This window comes from Microtus pennsylvanicus, chromosome 9, assembly GCF_037038515.1.
Source record: "Microtus pennsylvanicus isolate mMicPen1 chromosome 9, mMicPen1.hap1, whole genome shotgun sequence".
NCBI classification, from domain to species: domain Eukaryota; kingdom Metazoa; phylum Chordata; class Mammalia; order Rodentia; family Cricetidae; genus Microtus; species Microtus pennsylvanicus.
The window spans coordinates 14,468,852-14,486,284 of record NC_134587.1 but is presented as its reverse complement, the minus strand read 5'-3'; the positions used below and the strand labels follow the sequence as shown (position 1 = coordinate 14,486,284).

The following is a 17,433-nucleotide window of genomic DNA, read 5'->3' as shown; positions in this document are numbered from 1 at the left end:
TTTCTAAAATATCTACATTTGAATCAGATAGCAAAATGTCATCCATGTGATGGTAAACTTTGGATTCAGGAAATTGTTTACAGGTTATTTCCAATGGCTGACATACAAAATATTGGCACAGGGTGAGCTATTTACAATTACCTGTAGGAGGACCCTCAATTGCTATCTTTTAGTAGACTGAAAATTTTTATAAGTAGGCACTGTGAAGGCAAATTTTTCTCTCAATTTTTCATATAAAGGTATAGTTAAGAAACAATTTTTTAAATCAATAACTATAAGAGGTCATTCTTTAGGCAATAGGGCAAAGGAATTCCAAATTATAGAGGGACTATTGGTTGAATCGCCATATTAATAGCTTTTAAATATGTAACCATTCTCCATTTTTCAGATTTCTTTATAAAAACAAATACAGGAGAATTCCAAAGGCTGGTTGATTCTTCAATATGCTCAGCATAACCCATATAGATTTCTTAGTTAACCATATTGAAGGTAGGTTATTGGTACCTCTGAAGGTTTGATAGTTGGTTTGATTCAGAATGTGTGTTACTAAATTTTTGCTGCTATTTATTTTTACAAATCTTAATGGGAAATACTTTAACACAGTATTAGTATTCTGCTCCTCATGGACTGTCCCCACTACTTTTGCCTAAGTCCTTAGTAGATGGTTACCGACGGTTGCCTATCTGCATCCCACCCATGTACTAATTGGCATCCTTCTGTAACAGATGGATTTCGTTGTGCCCTGTTGATTTGTTAATTTTTATGATGAGGTATTCCTAGATATTTGTTTACTCTCAAAAATGCTCTTTAATTATTATATTGACATTCAAATTGTCCTATATTTTACTAATAGAAGTTCCTTCATGCTTTATAAAACCCTGAGTGTTCCCTTTCCAGCTATGATCTTTAGGCAGATGTCCCCAACGTAAATGACGTAGGCACTCTAAACTCCAGGCCTGTTGACCAAATGGAAAATATTTCAATCTGTACATCACTTAACACAACCACAAAATCTCAAAGCCCAGAGGCATCATGACATGCTAACAATCTAAGCTCCCTGAAGATATTAAAAAATCCTCACTACTTATTACTTTTTGGCAAAGGTATTTCAGTAGAAACGGGAATGCGATGCATTTTATTGAAATGGGAAGGCTGATTTCTTCTTCCTTCTTTATATGTTGTATACATTCGTGAAGTTTTAGAACAAGATAATGTTGAATGCTGTAACAACTTGTAGGTGCCTAGCAACGATTCTCTGGAGTATAAGTGAGAAGTTTTTGTTTTGCTTCTATTCTCTTCTAAGTGTGCTTATTCCGAATGAACACTCCCCTGTGGCTTTAAATTCAACCTGGCTCTGACAATACTTACAAGTATAGCTCTAAACAGAAATGTATTTGGTTTTCCCTGCCCCGCCCTCACTGCTAACACTTTTGTCTTACTTTCTAGTGCTTATCACAATTTGCAATTAGATAATTATGTGTAATTATGTGTAATCATGTATAATCACCTCACACTACAGGGCACTCGATACTAAGTGCATGAGGCCAGGGACCAGCTCTCCCATTCATTCAACAACAGTGGAGTGCCTGGTCATAATAGCTGCTTTCGAAAGGAAACTTGTGTATCCAAAAGGTATTTACAAGGACATAAACCTGCATGGGCTTTGTGCTGTATTCTCCCCAGCCCTTAGCATTGTCACTGAAAGGGGGGAAATTATCCTGATTGATGAAGAGAACAAATTAAGAGGTAATTTGCAGTTTGAAGTTTCTGTGATTATAAAGAGAGATACCTTCCATATTTTCTGGCACAATTTTGTGCGCTGCTTCCAACATATAGGAATATCATTGCTTCCCAGAGAGTTACAGTGTGAGATTATTGTATTATACATCACTGTCACTGTCTACTGTAGCATCTAGAAAAGTGTTCCATGACTGAGTTTGCATGCCGTGTTATAAAACTTTTGGATGTGAAATCAAGTAAATCCTATCACATTCTCTCAGAAAATCCTAACCTCAGCTACAAGCGGTGGTGATGGTGATATTGACTAGTTATGACAAACAGGTACTCCACACTGATACCTGTGTGGCAGAAGCCTGATGCCCACAGTACTTGTGCCGTACTACATCTTGGAGACAACTGTCACCACTTTATTCACCTAGGCTTTGTAAAGGATTGATGAATGCTTTGTCTTAAGTGAGCTTTTTGTATCAGTTATCTGTTGTGAAAAGTTTTCATGTTGTACAAAAATTAATCCTTTAAATCGTTCACTCATTCACGCCTTCTGGGTACTTAATATACTCCAGAGACTGCAGCTGTCAGGCACAAAGCAGAGTGTAAATGCGCACTGGTGATCACAAAGGAATACTCTCCCCCTCCCCCCGCCCCGGCCTGCACAAGTTTGGAGTATACACTGACAATGATAGATACTTTTTAAAAAAATAAAATAAAATATTCCTGGCTATTAATCAGTTTTAATGATAGGAAAATAGCGTTCTGAGAGATGTCAGCAGGGTGGCCTGTTTTAGCTCGGTTGCGTGGGAAATCATGTCTGAAATAAAGATGTACTCTGAGGGGAAGCCGGTTGATTCGTCTTTGGTTATTTGTTTGCCTTTCTGATTAGGTTTACCCAGCAGCTGTTTGTCTTCTGGAGTTGTAAGGGCTGGGATTTCCCAACTCAAGGAGCTGGTAAATTCAGTTATCAATGAGGATCCCTCCCCAAATTGGAGGAAAACCAAATTCTCACTGCATAAAGGGATAAGAATAGAGTGTGGTGCAAGGGAGGGAGGGAGGGAGGGAGGGGGAGAGAGAGAGAGAGAGAGAGAGAGAATGAGCTCATTTGCTGTTTTTCCTGTCACTGTAATAAAATACTCAAAGAAAGAGAATTAGTCTCTCGCAGGAATGAGCCCTCTTATTCTTATGAGTGCTCAGCCTTGAAACGATGTACACACCACCCATAAAAATGGACTCAGCATATTGTATTTACATGTATTTGTAATACAGAGATGTTCATAACAATAATAAGATAGAAGTAGTCTGTCAACGTGAAAGAAGGAGGGACATGGTGGAAGCTTGTGGTAGTGTATCAGGAAGGGCTTGGAGGGGAGCAAGGGATATAACTCTATTTCAATTAAAATGCATTAAAATAATATAGAAATAATAAGACCAAAAAGAAACAATTTAAGGAAGAAAGAACTTATTTGGAATCAGGATTTGAGAGCATACAGCACATGATGTCAAGAAGGACATCATGGTTTGTGGTTAGGGCAGCAGGAGCAAATAACACATGCATACATACATCTTTATGTATTCTGAAACAGAGAAAGACTGAACAAGAACTGGGGACATGTTAGAGCTCTTAAGTGGTCGCCAGTTCAATTATCCACTTCTTCCTGCAAAACCTCACTTCCTGCAATCTTCAAAACCACTCAAAACAATGCCCCTGGCTGAAGATTAAATGCTCAGCCCCAGGAGACTGTGGAACACATTTCAGATACAAACCATAACAATAGAGAGAATACTCAGTGTCTCTCCTCCTACTCCTTCCAGAATGAGATTTTTTAATTAACTCACAAAAGACAGATTAAAATATTCATTATGGGGGTTAAAATATGTATTAAAAAATGAGCATGAGTATCTGCAGAGAGTGACAACCTGGCATATCCTCAAAGTGGATTAAAATCTATGTGGGTAAAGCACCATTTGCAAGAGGCAATGTCTAGAGCAAGACTAACATCTAGACTGGAGAGGAACTCTGCAGAGTCTCGGTGATGTGGGAAGGAGTTAGGATTGTACAATTTACTGTGGAAAATGAGAAATTGTTCCTGATTTAAACCAAGGCCACTGTGTTCTTCTGTACTTAAAGATTCTATACTTACTTGCAAGGTATTTATTCATAACACCCAAGTCAATTCTTGTGGCACTTGTGTGGTTACCTTGATGCATGTTTAACCAGTTGATATGGAGCAAGGTGACACTATGTGTTACTTCTTTGGTGCTCTGGTTTCAGTGTTTCCTGATCTAAGCAGTGCCACATTTTCAAACATTTTGATTTATTAATTTTATTAAATGTTCTTTTTCAAATGGTCCTCTGTTGGAAGGCTGTCTGATGTTCATGAATGTAATAGGAAATGAAAAGACTTACTGAGAAAATATTTGGTACCAAGAAGTGCATTGCCGTCTCTTAGCCATGACCCCACCGTTAGCAAACTCATCATATATTAAATAAGGTTACCTCTAAGCAAAGTTATTAGTTGTTTAATCTACGACATTGATTAGTGGATGAAAACATTGTGACCAAGGGCTCTCAGGGACATTTCTGTATTTCCCCTCTCAGAATTGAATAAGTACCTTCTAGTTCTTCATAACTTAGGGTAATTTTCTAAGGCATAATAGCAGAGAATATTGAGAATTACATACATATATTAAAGTGTCACCTTGCTATAATACGGAGAAAGAGAGAGAAAGCCAGAGGCCCCTGAAGTCTCAGTAGCTAATATGAAGATGAAGGCAACCTGTATAAGGATCGGGCTTAGAGTAGAGATAGACAGAGAGACAAATTTAAGGAGACTTGAGAAAGTTTCCTTGGGTCCTTTTCTGACATCTTCAGTTGCGATTTCACATTTCCAGAGCACCTGCAAAGGTTCAGTGCATATAACTCTTACATTATGAGAGACTAAGATACGCTTATAACTTATCCATTTAATTCGTTTATAAATATGACCATTTACATCTTTAGAGCATGATGTTGACACCGACCATTTCATTTAGACTATGGTTGGTATTACTTTATTAGTGCAGTTTTGATTCATTTATTCATCTGACATATATCTAATGTCAAGATTAATGGCTCTTAATCACTACTATATCAGTTGCTGCTGGGAATATCTTCTTCCTTGACTTATAATACTGTTATTAGCCAGCTTGTGCTAACAAGGATTTGCCCCATAATCTAGCAACTTTATGCAGGAAATTTTCCTCCCATCACCACGCTAAAAATTTCTTTTCTCTCCAGAGTGGAAGGTTTAGTATATTAATAAAAAATAGTTAACGACATCCACAGATGTCGCAGCTATGAAGTACCCATCTTTTTTATTTTTAATCAATTCAATTAATACTCCATCCCTTGTTCTCAGAGGTCTCCAAAAAAGAAAGTAGCAATTGATGAGTGTTTTGGTTGCTAATCATGAAGATACAAAAAGTAAAAATTTTAAATTAAATATAAGAATATTTTAGTTACAAAGACTGAATAGTAAAGACACGATGGCCAAATATTTACATTGAATTTGCCCAAAACTGACCAGAAAAGAATAGGCAGAAAAGCAAGTAAATAAACAGAGAGTATAGGTGGCGTTTGCATTCTGAAACTGATGTTCACAGCAGCTCAGCGTTGTGGAGATGTTTTCCTCCAATGCCTATGTTCTAGGAAAGACACCTTGTGCCCACCCCAGTGGTTTGAAATTTGAACCACTACATCCAACAAAATGTTTTTTCTCTTCTACCCAGGATTGACTTGGAAAGGTGATGTGGACCAACTCTGGCCAAGGAAGCATGAAGACTAGTCTTCTGGGGTAAGTTAAGAAAGACTGTCCACTGGTAAACAGACATATGAAAAATCTACGTCTTTCAGTGTGGAATAAGGAGAGCCACTGTGACCTGAAGATGTGGACATGACTTAGAGCTACTTCTGTGAAAGGATGAGGACAACAGCTATTGCCCCCAAAAAGTGTGTTAAGATACTAATGATTCTGAATCACTGATTTGACCAAACCCAGAGATGAAAAATTGTTATCTGCAAATTAAAATTATTAATGTTTAAGTCATTTTGATTGGAGCTTCCTATGACTTGCTGGCTAAAGCATCCTGCTATGAGTCACTGTTTAGGTTATGACTTTTTCATCTTTTATTAGTTGCAAAATATATACATTCATATACTTGATTGACAATTCAGAAAGGATGTTGCATCTTATAACCAAGATCATCTTTGATTCAGAAAATGTTAGTAAAAGGCTAATTAATTGAGGACACATCACCAAATTCCATCCATGAGCACTTTCTAGCAGGAAAGGTTCAATGGGCATGAGGGAAGTGCTTTATTAACTAATAACATTTAGGGAAGATAAAGCATGAAGGTAAGTAAGTATAATAATACGCAGCAGTATTTAAATAATGGTAATGACTTTTCGCTGCTCTCAGACTACCAGCGAAGCAAAGTAGACTCTTTTTTTAGAAAGTATGCAAGGGGAAGAGTCATCTGAAATAAGTTCTTATGGGCCTACTAGACAAGCTAAATTTGTTAAGCTAAACAACAACAAAAAAAATGTCTTCAACAAAATCTTAGGACCTACTGTGACCTCCCTGTCTTTCAGGGACAATGAGACCCAAAAAGGATAAAATAGAAGGAGATGGATTGGGAGAGATATACCCTTACCACAAGTCATTCTCCCAGGCTTTACAAAGGGTGTACGTGTATGTGTGCGTGTGTGTGTGTGTGTGTGTGTGTGTGTGTGTTTAGAGTTTAGGCAAGCAATGTGACAGTGTATGCACAGAAGACAGACAACAACCTCACACTTCTCTCTTCATTTTCCACTTATTTAAAAACAAGGTCTTCTTATTGTTCCATGCTGCATGCACCAGACTCGCTGGGACCCAATCTTCCTAGGGTTCTCCTGCCTCAACACCTTCCATATAGTAGTAGGAAGAGAGGGACTACAGACATAGATTGCTGCATCATGCTTTACATGAGTTCTACGGGGAGATGGGCTTGGGTTTCCTTGCTTGCACACAAAGGGCTCTACCCATTAAACCGTTTCCTCAGTCCTTCTTTGAGTCCTGAAAAGTCTCTCCTCTCTGTTGACATTTACGTTGAAGTGTAGCAAAGGCAAGTCCTGATCCATCCGATGTCTTTAAAATGCCCCATGAAAGTCTTTCAAGGAACTTAAGACAGCATAGTACATCACTGAAAACTGCAACCTGACACTCATAGACATAATTATTAAAAGGAAAGTCAAAACAATTTAATTATTTTACATGCCACCTCAGGACAGTTATGTGACATCATCCGGCATCCAAAGCCACCTCTTGGAATAGTCAGGATTGTTTTAGTTGTGTAAGTAAGTGCACACATTCCTTGCCCAAGGTCAACTAGAAATCAGACAGTAGACTTTGTCTCTATGCCTGTCTCACTCCCAAACCCAAGTTTATATCCTGCATAAAATGCAGCCGCACAATCTCACTGAGGCTGATTCTGCATTTCACCATGCTGGAATAGGTTTAGAGGTATATCCCTCTTTCTTCTGATTTGTTCTTTTTTAAACACTTTATTTGCTTTGGTGTATTATTTGCATTATATAAAGACTATTCGTGAGAAATATCTAATATTTATTATTAGAAAATAACCTATAATTCACCATTTTGTTTTTAATTAATGAATGGCTACCAAAAGTGTTTTAATCCCAACGGATCAGCCAGCTAGTTACTTTATATCAGCCTGAAGTACTCACTGTTCTCTGGCCCAAATTTCACCCTGTAAAAAAACAGAGGGTTCCCACAAAGCCAGTGCGTGCAGTAGGATCAGAAACCCATTGCCATTGTTCTTGAGTTCTCAGTAGTCCTCATTGTCCGCTATGTTCAGAGAGTCCGGTTTTATCCCAGGCTTTTCCCTGATTGCTTTTCGGGCTGGGGGGAGACTTAAGTGGAGGAGGGGGAGGGAAATGGGAGGCGGTGGCGGGGAAGAGACAGAAATCTTTAATAAATAAATAAAAAAAAACAGAGGGTTGCATCTAATTGGGAATAAATTTCACAGATGCATCTTGAAGGGTATAGATTTTATTTTATTCTCCACAAGTAACTTGTCACAAAGGTACCCTGGATTTCAGAAAGGCTTTTATAGCTATTCAGATTAAAAGTACAAGTAAAATAGAAATATATGAACCTTTCTAGCTTCTCCTTTCAAATAATTTAACCCCCGAGTCACGTACTTCAAAGCTCTTTTAAGTGCAGACTGGTCCGAAACACCAAAGGCCACAAAATGCCATAGAAGCGAGAGTGTGTGGCTGACCTTTGAGTCAGTCTAGTCTGGCCTTGCTTCCTATGACCTATATGGTTCATGGTTTGGGCTTTTTTACATCAGCTTTGGAATCGCTTTACGTGGAATGCTTTCAAGTAACTGCCGGATGGCTGAAGTGGTTCCCCTAACCAATCAGTGCTTACTGCAGTAAAAGGCCTAATGGTTCTCACGTGGCATGACTATTGGAAAGGTAAAATGAAGACATAAAACGGATAAACACCTGAGGAAGACTGTGGTACTAAACACTAAATCAAAGCAAGCTTCACACTGACTTCACACTGGTTTGTATTTTGCGTTTAGACGAAATTCACTAACAAAGCATTTTTCTTGTCAAAAGAAACCGTTAGGCCAGGGTTGTAATTAAACCCAAGACATGTTGTATTCCAAACTATAGCTCATCAGTTTGTTTGCAATTAATTTTCTTCTTTGTAATCTTCAAACACTGAGTCTTCTTTCTGACTCTCATTTACATTTCGTCATGCTTACCCATGGACTTAAAAATGACCTTGAGCACATGACAAAGGTACGCTAGGAAGACAGTGAGCATGGTTATAGCTGTGCTTCTATTTGACCTCTGCTTAAAAAGGGGTCGTGGAAATAAGACACCACGCTGGATAACAGACAACATCCGGGCATCTGGGCCTGAATATGTTTATGGGTATACGTCTGTATCTGTGTGCATCTCTATCTGTTTGGCATGTCTGTCTGTGTGTGTGCGTGAGCATGCACACACATCTATGTACATCTGTGTGTCTGTCTGTAGGTCTGTGCATGTGCATGTGTTTTCACTGCAGGTATTTAATAATTGAAACCATGGTAATATTTGTGGAAAAATCCAAAACAATTTCATTTTGAAGGAAACGATTTTCAGCTCAAGTGAAACTAAAATAAAGGGGTTGGGGTAAAGGAAAGATAGGTTTGGAAAGGCAGCAGAAAGTTGGCCATGTCGAGAATAAAAAAGACGTTTGTAAGTACTGTAACTTTTTCTGTCTTTTGTTGTTGGAATAACAGTGGATCTTAGTCGTATCGTGATATTTTATTTTAATTAAATAATAAATAATAGACTCAAAACAGTTGCTCCTGTTTTAAACTAAGCCCTCTGTGGACCTCCCCTGGTATTTCCCCCTGAACTTTGCTCCTCCCCTTCATCCCAGAAGAACCTTTGCGGTCAACAGTACCAATGTGTCAATATGTTTACCCACCTGCTCCATCTGCCGATATCATAACACAACCGCTATGTAGAAGTCAGGGTTTACTCTCCTTGCACAGCAAGAATGTCAAGGTAGGATAACATCTTTTGAGCAATATTATTAGATTGGCCTGAAAATGTTGCCAAATAGAAAATACTTATTCAAAATGTGTTTGAAGAGAACAAACAGTTCTTTTCGGTTCCTAATACTTTCTCTTATTCAGGGACCAAAGAGCAAGGACACGTTGGGGGAAAACACAATTGTCCCTTTCTTCTTTCTATGACTGCTAATAAGCAGATTAGTGAGAGATGTTAAGACAAGTGAACATACATGGTAAGAATTAACACTTGTGTCTCCTTACAAAGTGTATTCTGTGAGATGATAATAGTAAAATTATTTACTTTTAATCACTGTGGAGACTCTTGGAGCCCTTATTCCTTATTCTGTAACATTAGCACACATAAGCATGCTAAAGAGGAAGGGTCAGAAAGCAGGAGACACTATGTTCAAGGTCTTAAGGACCTTGGTGGATCACAGAATACAACCTGTACACTTTCTCTTCAAGACAAATAAGAAGACAGTTATCACAACATGTTGTTGTGGTCTCTTAATTCAGTCACTATGGTATCTGTGACAAGAGTCTCAGGCTGTAAATCAGTTCACTTTGTGGACCAATATAGCACAAATAACAAAAACGCAGAGGCAGATAATGGGGTTCTACCTGAAGATCAGAAAAGCAAAATCAGCCAATCCACTAAGAGCTCTTACCTCTTTGAAACCTTCACCTGAAAAAAGAGCTAGTTACTGTCTCATCTTGCCTTATATTCTCTTTATGGCTGGGATTAAAGGTGTGCACCACTACTGCCCAACTTCTGTGGCAAACTAGTGTGGCTGCTAGGATTAAAGGTGTGTGCAGTCACAGCCTGACCTGTATGGCTGACTAGTCTGACTGCTTTGCACTGACCTTCAGACAAGCTTTATTTACTAAAATACAAAGGAAATAGCACTACACACTGGAATCGAAAGATTAGCTCCTGGATATACTGAAGGAAGGCAATAGAGCTCAAACTGCAGTGGAAGACAGCATGCCTCCCCCTCATGTTTGGTTGTCTTCTTTTGGGAGAAGTATTCCTTTTGTTACAGTGAGTTCCTTTGCATCCAGTTTTCTGGGATTCCGTTCCCATCATGCAAAGGTCATTCATGATTGACCCATGGGCTCTTCTGGGAAGTTAGCGAGTCACTGTGTAATTTTTAGTTGCCGAGCAAATAAGGACATGACTGGTTGATCAAAGGTCAGCCCTGATCAAGAGCTCAGGACACAGGTTCTTGTGCCCAACGTGATGCTGTCCGACTATAGCATTTCACAACTGGCATTTGAGATTTTTGTACCAAATTTATAAAAATTCCCTCACTGGAGGCTGGCTCTGTTCTCCAGGTGTTCTCTCGTTTGTGGCCTTCTCTACACCATGACAGTTTCATGCTTATCCCATGATTTAATTTATAGCCCGACTAAGTGAAAGCCCCAGGAACATGATGTGTTTATTTACTATCCCTGCTCATTTTTTTCCAATGCAGTAGAGTGTAGGGCACATGGATAACCTTTGCAAAGTGCCTCGCAGCCAATACTTCCATTATTTGAAACATACCATGAATTAGACATGAACTGAAAACAGCATCGCCGAGTTACATTCTATATCCATGAGATAAGCGCTTGGAGCAAACAAAGCTACTAATTCTATAAAAGGCAGATTATCTGGTCAGATGTGATTTTTCAGTATTGAATGTGCGCAGAACTAATCAACCAGGAGAGTGGATTGGTCATCTTGTAAAGTTTACGTCATATGAGAGTTTGGATGGCAGGACTTCGTTGTAAAGGTCCCATGAGTGTCAAGTCCAGCACTGTTCTGAAAATAACTTGCCTGAAGTTATTAAACCTTGGAATCTTTTAAATAACTTTCCTTGTTTTAATTTCAAGGTCTGCCTTTGGGCAGATAACTTACTCATCACATAGATGAGAGTGTCATGCTTCTTATTTCACACCCAGAATTCATGAATTTATACTATGTTATACTCTTATTATAACTGTAAATCTGTGAATCTGTAGAGTTTGTTTCCTGCGTGAGTTATGTTAGTATGAGTTAACCTTAAGACAGCTTCTATGGAGAATCTTTCCCTTTCATCCTCCTGATTTTTTTACTTCTTTCCCTAGTTATAGTGTATGTCATTATAATGTAGTCCTTTTCTCTAAATTGTTTTTAAATGAATTCATCTATGTTTTCATTAAATGTTATAATAAAGAATAATATCAAAAGTTATGTTGCATTATTCGCCTTTCCTAAGAACGATACATAAAAGTGGATAACTATGAAAATGAAAATTGTCATGGACCTAAAGTTGTCCTGCAGACCATCATGTATTAAATACTATTAAAGATATGATGCCTACCTGCGACTTCCTGGTGACCTTGGATCGTTAAGTGCTTTTCATGTGTAGAAATTATATACTAAGTAATTGCATAAGTAGCCGTATCACTTAACAGCTATTTCTGGGACTTTATTTTTCACATTTAAAATCAGTTTACTTTACAACTTTAAATCTATAGTGCTAACAAGAAATGGCTGAGATTCAGGTAAGGCAGAAAAATACAGACAGCATGTGATCTCAGAGAATAAACTCTCATCTGTATGTCTCACTAAAACGGTGTTGTTAATGTCTCTGTATTGTCTTAAGAATTGAATGATATTGGTTTCATAACATCTGTTTTTATGAGTCATACAATATGAGCAACAGTGGTGAGCCCTTTAAAACAGGTGACAGAGATAAAGTTAAAAATAAATGATAACATGATGTTTCTTCAAAAAGACAATGTAATTTTTTAAGTATGAAAGGAAACTTATTCTAGATTATGAGAAATTTTTAAAATCTCAGTACCCAAATTCAGTACACTGTGTTTTATTGGTAAAATACAACTGGTATGTATAGAAGTTCCAGAGCAATCAATTGATAGCAACTGGGAAATACTTGGAGATGCTTTAATAGTCAGTAGATATTATTTTGTGTTTAAAAAATATTGCTAATTTTACCAGGCATGACAAGGGCTATAGAGGATCCTGATGGACATATAGGTACTTGAAAATAAACAGTCATTCTGAGACACCTGCAGTTTACTTTGAAGTGACTCAGCAAGAGAGACAGGAAGAAGGGGAGAGAGGAAATGGGAATAAAATAAGCAATTAAGGCAAAATTTTAGTAATTTTCATCCAGATTATTGTATTATGATGGTTTATTATACAAAGCTTTTGATTTCTTATGCTTTTGAAAATTCTTACATAAATAGTTTTTGAATGGTGCATCTGCATTGATATGCAAGATGTCTAAGAAACATAGAGAAAATAAAAGAAAAAAATCCAAGGGGATATGCAGGACAGTCTCATTATGTGTATTTCCTTCCCTTGCGTTCTAGTTGCCTTTATAAGGTTAGAATAATAAGCAAGAAAATATGAGTCCTGGCTTATTTCTTTTTTCCTGAAAGTCTAGTAGAATTAGGGGAATAAAAACAAAAGAAATTTACTTTTTGTGGTTTTTTTAACATTAATTTGTACGGTTTCATATGTAGCTTCAGTTTTATTTCTAGTGTTGATATTAAAGTATTATCCAAAATTCTTTGAGCTAATCATGATTAGCCTTTTACCCCAAAATTATTAATGTTTCTCTGAAGTAGAAGCTACCCTGAAATATGATAGTGCACATATTCTGAAAGAAATAGCTTTCTACAAAATGCCATCTGGCCATGGTGTATCAGTCATAAAGAAACTCAAGTCAGTCAGGATACAAAGTACAAAGATCTGATGACAAGACTGTGGGCTGCAGATTCTCCATGAACCAGAGTAGAAAAAGTATCTAGGTAATTCCATTCTAGACACTCACACACTCCACGGACACACACACTCCACAGACACACACACACCATATATAAAACACACCCACTTTCACAAACACATATGCTTGGTTCATCTGTCTCTTTCACCGTTACGGCTTTAATTTTTTCTGTCTCTTTCTCAGCTAACTAGGTTACAGTGTTGTATTAGAGAGGAAGGCATCATCTATTTCTCTAGCCTTTTTCTTCTTCTTGCTCTCACCAAGCGCTCTTTTCCTGAAGAGATTAAAGAATAAATTGATCAGAACTAGGAAGTAATGGGCAGGCTAAAAGCAACTTTGTCAGTAGCTGAAGAGATTATGACTCTCCAGAGGATGTTAACTCTCCAATCTTGCTCAGGCCTGCTCTGGTGGGGACAGGCAAACCAAGGCCAAGAATGTTTCAAGTCAGGGAGGTAAATGCTAAGGTCAGTTCTAAAAGGCGTTCTATGCTAGTTCTTCCACAGTGTCACAATGTACTCCAATGGTTGATGTCACCCGTCTAGCTGTTACTGTCCATGCAATCCCAGTTTGTTGCTCTTTGTCCTGTCTTGACTGGCTATGTCTCTAGGCTTCATACTCACGTATTAAGTTGTCGTTTTCTTGCTTCCAATTTTTGTGTGTGGCCACTATGCTAGTCTCTAAGACATTAAAGCACTATGAGGGTCCTGCTGTCACTAATGACCCACTGTCCAGCACCACTGCCATACTGATGCCCAGTATCATGTTTGGTCCCCTACGGCATCGTGTGCCTGTGTACTGTACTCATACGCTCTACAGTTCTCTATCAAACCCCTTCCCACAGTCCCTGAACCCATAACTAAGGTAAATTAGATAATGACTGGATAACATTAGCAATGGTGAACAAGTCCAGAAGTCATAATCAAGTAAGCTGCTTCCTCTGAGGACTTGTGAGAAGTATTTATCAAACACAGAACACTCTATAGCGCTTCATAGGATTAATAAAATTCGCCCAAGTCAAGTATTGATTTGATGGCTTCATGTCTGTACTGATTCATTGGATTTTGTCCAATCAACTTCAAAATTCTGCCTGGAGAGTCATCACATCATATGTTTCATAGCAATATACATGGGATACTGTGTGATGCATATTTCACATTGTTTGGCTAAAATATAGCAGCATTGGAACAGTGTTCATAAATGGAAAGGCAGTTTAACTAAATGACATTTTATGGTCTTCAGCTGAGTCACCCTGCTTACACGGAGTTTCCGGGATCCTCACCTCCTCTTCACGTCTCACTGTATCTGCAAGTATCTTACAAGTCACAGGGAAGGAAAGAGAAGAAGACAAATACCCTGGGGTTTACTGGCATAATGATTATTGGGGCTCAGGGTGAAAAAACTATACCCATCATCTAATAACAGCAATCCCAGAATCTAAACAGTCTTTTAGATTTAAAAAAAAATAACACAAATAGTTTGAAAATCACATTGGATTTATGCCATTCTTTGATTTCATTGTCTATTTTCTTTCTTTCATTAAGGGAAAGAATGGAGTAGTATTTTCTAAGCTGATAGAGAAAAAGATCAATCTGACTTGAAGTTCTTGAGTATTTCTTGGATATCGTTTTCAGAGTCTATTATAGATTTGAAAGTCTATTAATACAGTAAAAAGCAAGTAACACCAATAAAGGATTCCAATTGCAGCCTTGACATCGATTCACTGTATAAACTTAGACAAATTAGTTTTCTGGCATTGGATTTCCTGGTCAAATAATTCAGTTCCAAGACATTTTGTTTAGTCATACACTTTTTTGCACCATTGACCAGTCTATGGCACAAAGAAAGACGCTATGCTAAGCTAATAGTTCCACCAACATAAACTTCTCATTGAGATGTAAATGATGAGGACTGAGCACATGGCTCGGTAGTTAAAAGCACTGACTGCCCTTCCAGAGGTCAGGAATCTGATTTCCAGCAACCATATGGTTGCTCACAAATGTCTGTAGCTTTGGACCCCCACCGATACTGCACACATGAGATGTACAGACATACACACAAGTGAAGCACAGATATGCATCAAAATGAGTAAAATTTTAAAAGACACAAGCAATAAAGGTATGAGATATCCAGAGGAATTTAATTCTCTCTATATATATTATATGTATGTTATATGTATAATGTTATATATACATGTAACAGATATGTTGTATAACATATATTGGGGAAATAAAACCAGGAGTAAAACAAACAAAAGTATTTGATACTGTTTTTCAAAACGTTATACAAAAACTGAAAGCCATGTTATATAACATATTATGTATATTATATTACATAGTATGTATATACTCATATAATGTATAAGAGAGAGGGGGGGAAGGGAGATAATGAGAGAGAAAAACATGTTACTCATTGTAACCCATGATGGATCTTTGATGGATAAAGATAGATAGGTGTTCTAAATAATGTGGATCAATGTGTATAGTATCAGAGCTAAGAAGTATTCTTTTGCAAACCGAATATTTCCATAGCACAATACTAGGCGTCAGATACCTGATTTTTCTGTGATTACAGAATTAATCTACATTTTATTAATGGAATTAAGTTCTTATTAAAATTATTTACATGTGAATATCAAGCAACAAAACTGAAAAATCGTCTATTCAGGAAAGATACACATCAAGAAATGATTCATTTGGGTAACCATAAAGTTATTTATTCATAGTAAATTTTTAATAAATTGAAATTATATCACTTTTTCCTGTGTTGTTCTAATTTTACTATGTATTAAGCAGTCATTGTGAACTTACACTGACAGACAAGAAGGGACTCATGGACTATGCCATCTCAGATCCGCTTTTGTCTTACTAACAAGCACACAGATAATGTAACCTTGCAATACCAGTACACTGAAATCTGTTGTCATTTTTTGCAAGTTTTTGAAGGACACACAAGGTTTGTGTGGTCCATTTATATATAAGTGATGTCTCATTCCCCAGATCCCAACACAAAAGGAGCCTGCTGACATTGTTGATCAAAAGAAATAATTTAACTGACAACCAAATCATTGAAGAATTAGCTGGCCTCCGCATGTGGCTAATGCCTCTATTCCACACGCCATTGATGTGAAACCCCAAAGACCCTACCAGGACAAGTGTGTACTATGTGAATTTGGATGAAAGAGGCCTTTATTTGAGCTTGCCTGTCACAACAAAGAAGGAAAATATTCATTTTAAGATTAAATGATAGATTAGAATATTGTTTTTCAGAACTCTAACTGCCAAGAATCTATATAAAATGACTATCTCTTAGGATAGGTTTTTTTGAACTAGGCAGTGTGCGGTGAAGTGAGCCAAGTAGTGATAAAATATTTACCTGCCTCTTGAAGATTCTCTTTCCCTCAGAATAAGCTGACCTCACATCCTCCCACTTCAATCAATGTCGTTCAAGGCTGTCACCTCAGCTGTTGCCTCAGAACGGGGATGGGTGTCTTCACTTCACATCTGTGCTTCACCCTCAAAGTACAGCGGGCTCTAGAGGTTTTCTTGCAATACAGTTTTCCATACTGCTCTGTATCCATGACTAGCAATAGGAGGTTACATGTGTTTTTCATTTCTCTTCTCACTAAAGGCCTTGAAATGCAAGCATTTTGTTCTCAAATGACTTCTATTTTTAGACTATCAATTTCTGTTTAAAGTTCTGATAAACTATTGGTTTGATTTCCCCCCACCCCCGAACCTGTTTTTCTCATTAATATGTCATATGCAGTTCCCTGCATCTGGTTCCATCGGCTGGATGAAGGGTGTATGATTATGGTTGGGGTATTGACCAATCAGATTACAGAGGAAGGCCAGTTTTGGCATCCTCTCCACTATTGCTAGAAGTCTTAGCTGGGGCCATAGGGGGTCGGTAAAGGGAAGGGGATGAAAGATAAGAAAATGATTCTGTGTCTGGAGTGTCGTCTGGACATATTTGAAATTTGCCATTAATATCCAAACCTTATTTGAAAAAACATCTTTATCTAAGGATTTTTCATTGATTTCTGAGTCTGATCCCTAATAAATATTAACTTACAACTCTGAACGGGAACTAAATTGTAAATTGAAAGCATAGATGTGTGGCTCGAGTGTTTAGAATTCAGTGGGAAAGACAGTCACCTGAGAGATCACTGATGATGCTATTTTAATAACACAAATTACCTAAATATCTCTACATTTAGACATTGTAGCTCTATGCGGATGCATATAAACATAGGTTCTCACTTTCTTCTTTACGCTCATGATAACACCATTCCACAGTAGA

General features: G+C 37.6%; 1 protein-coding gene across 7 annotated transcripts in view; it reads left to right on the top strand.

Annotated features, from left to right (window-relative positions):
- The window catches only part of B3galt1 (beta-1,3-galactosyltransferase 1), a 501,059-nt gene that overhangs the window by 266,879 nt on the left and 216,747 nt on the right, over positions 1-17,433 (top strand). For all 7 annotated transcript variants that reach the window (XR_012911780.1, XR_012911782.1, XR_012911781.1 and 4 more), the window contains one exon: positions 5,503-5,567. The gene's annotated coding sequence lies outside the window, so the exon portion shown is untranslated. The remainder of the gene's footprint in view (positions 1-5,502; positions 5,568-17,433) is intronic.